We start from the raw sequence: 3,171 nt of genomic DNA, 5'->3' as shown, positions 1-3,171 counted from the left end.
AAGGTGGAGAACCTTGCATTTTTCGGTGTTAAACACCATGAGGTTCTCGTCTGCCCATTTGCTGAGCTTGTCCAGGTCAGCCTGGATCACCTGCCTATCTTCTGGCGTGGATGCTTTGCCCCAAAGTTTGGTGTCATCAGCGAACTTAGCTAGTCCACTCCTGACTCCAATGTCCACATCGTTAATGAAGATGTTGAACAGTATGGAAATGACTGTGGTTGAACTGCAAAGTAAGGATGAAACCACAATAAAATCAAATTCAGCATTTTAGGTGAAAGCTACTGGATTAGCTAGATTCCCTTTCTGCCCTTATTTAGCCTGGCAATTCCTAAACTCCTGTTTTCCAAGTTTTGCCCAATCTCAGCAATCTCCAAATAGTTAATTTGCCGTTTCTAGAACCTTTCTTTGGGTTTCTTTGTTTGACACTTTTGTCCCTGTCTCTCCTCCACATTCCACCCAGCCTGCCCCAGAAGTCACCATTCTTCTTTGTTAGGAGAATACAGCACTTCCCTCTGTGCCGCGAACAAATGTAACTTACTAACAGCACGTTCGCTCCAAGGGCTGGCAGGCCACATTGTCAGTGATCAGCTGAAGGGACTCTTCATGTGCAGGCTTTACAGTGGGAAGAATCCCGGTATTCATACTGGGAGCAACCAAAGCAGAATGGAGAGAATATACAGCGCACATTTTATTTGAGGCAGGTTATAACAGAATTGCTCTAACTGCTTTATCATCTTAATTAAAGGAAATTCTTGAGGCAATCCCTTTCCCTCTCTGGTCCCTTTCCAATTCTTTTTGTTTGTGATTCATCCTGGTAGTACCAAATAATTGCAACCTGTGAATGGCAGAGAGGCTCCCTTTCAAAATCAAGGATTTGTAGAAGAAAAACTTTAGGCTCTCAAAGACAGAACAAGTTCTGTGCGTTAATGTCACGACAAGCTAATATATAGTCAATCAGTTGAACAATTCAGTAGGGCTTTTCCCCCACAAATTTCCATAGTTTCCTCAATGGAGTTGCGATTGCCTCCCCGTAGAATTCCCAAGGTCACAATATTTCTTGGCAGCAGCATGTGGTGCTTACTGAAAGCACCAAGACATCTTCTTCTGTCTGGAAATGTGGAAGAAGACCTGCCATCAGGCATTGCAGAGGGCCAGGAGAAGCTAGGCAGGGTCTAATCCTATTGCAGTGTAGAAAAACTAGGGAGAAAGAGGAAATGTGGGGGTACAACAGGAGGATATGCTTTATCAAGGACAGGACTTTTCTGCGCTTGAACGTTAATTCAGATTCAGGCAGGGTACGAGTTTAAAGCATAACTGTTATTATTCCTGAATACCTTCTTGTCTTAATGCTTCAACAGGGTTTCTGGAACAGCCATTTAGAAATAACCCTGCAGGTAGTCCAGTTGTAGTGAGACGAACTACATTCACCTTTATGCCAGGACGTCTCCACTCTTTTAGCTTCAAAAATTTTGCATAGGAAATTTTAATGAAACAGCTGTACTAAGTACAAAGCCCTTTGCCATAGTAAGGTGGTCATGGTCAAATACTGTATAATGCCATCTACTGAAAGGACTTCCTGTAATTTTTCAGTTGTCCAAGATACCATCTCCCCAGAAGGCCAGTACATTAATTAATCTTTGTGCTCCATGTGCAGGGGAACAGAGTGATATTTAGTTACACATTTACAGTAAGTATTACAAAATAGATTGGGAAACATGAGAGATTATTCCTGTTGAAAGTGCTCTTGTTTAGGCAACTAGGTAAGAAAGAACAGGGAGGATCTCAAAATGGTCAAAGCCCAGCCACAAGGTGGCACTCTTTCCCTCTAAACCAGCGGTTTTCAAACTTTTTGAGCTGCGCCCCTCTTTGAGCTACAATTCTGTTGGCACCAGCCCCCCCAACCGAGACAAAAACAGACATGCACAATATACTTTCATAACTTAACTCTTTGAATCGAATGTAGCCATTTCAGCTTCTGCCTTTCCTTTCGGAACAATATTGTTTTGGCAATAAGTACTGATCCATTTTCATCTTGGAATAGCATGAAAAATATCAAACTCACCAGGAGAATAAGCTGCACTTAGGGTGACCACCTTTTCAAAAGGGGAAGGTGGGACACATGCCTGCCTCCCCACCCCTCTGCCACTGCTGCTGAGTGGAGCAGGGGTGGCTGCAGACTGTGGGCTGGCTGCTGCAGGCTTGGGGCTCCTCCCCCGCTGTCTTCCCTTGGGAGCCCCACACTGGCCATGTGCCCCCTGCCTGCCTGGCAGCAGCAGAGAGCACAACTTCATACTGCCACTGCCCCCACTGCTGCCGGTGTAGGGCCCCTAGGGAGAGGGCAGCAGGGTTAGGAGCCCTCAGCCCACATCCAATCCTGCCCTGCACACAAATCTGGGGGGGCACATGTCCCATTCCCCCCCCAAACAAGCCACCCACAGCTCCATCCCACTCCATGCCCTAGCCAGGCAGTGTCCCCAGGCCCTGCCCCACACTCTCCCTCACCATGGGGGCCTCAACCTGCCCTCCCTTTTCCCTCTGCCATACTCTTACCTGCAGGAAGCTATTCTCCATGCTGCCCAGCTATTTTTCCCAGCCATGTGCATGTGTGTGGGTGCACACATGCACACGGCATCCTATGTCAGCTCTTGCAGGCTGGCAGCTTTCTAGCCTGCAAGAGGAAACGCTCCACTTTCCAATCCATGTAGACCATGGTGCCCCCCGCAAATGTTCCTTCATGCACCCCCAGAGGGGCACACCCCACAGTTTGAAAACCGCTGCTCTAAACTGTATGCTGGCTGAATTCAGACTGACAGGTTATGAAACATCCAAAAGGTCATGGTTACAGACCCAAACACCTGGAACCCTCAATTCCCTTTAAAGCTGTTTAATACTTCACAGAGGAGGCCACTTCAGTAAAAACAATTGGTAGCATATACCTTAGGCGGGTATACCTTATTCACCTTCAATTCATGCAAACAGTTCTTGAAGAACACTAATTCTCCAGATGTGTGATTGATGGTTATTTGCCTGGAGGGTTTATACCAAACTCTATATAAATTAGAAGTGAAAAGGAAAGTCAAGACTCCTTCAGAATCCTGCTGGGATCCAGTAGATCCTCATCAAAGCCCAATTCAAAGAGGTTTTCTATGTCTGAAACAATGTGGCATTTTA

Source organism: Crocodylus porosus, unplaced genomic scaffold, assembly GCF_001723895.1.
Source record: "Crocodylus porosus isolate Cpor-Errol unplaced genomic scaffold, CroPor_comp1, whole genome shotgun sequence".
NCBI classification, from domain to species: Eukaryota; Metazoa; Chordata; order Crocodylia; family Crocodylidae; genus Crocodylus; species Crocodylus porosus.
This window is presented reverse-complemented; position numbering follows the sequence as displayed.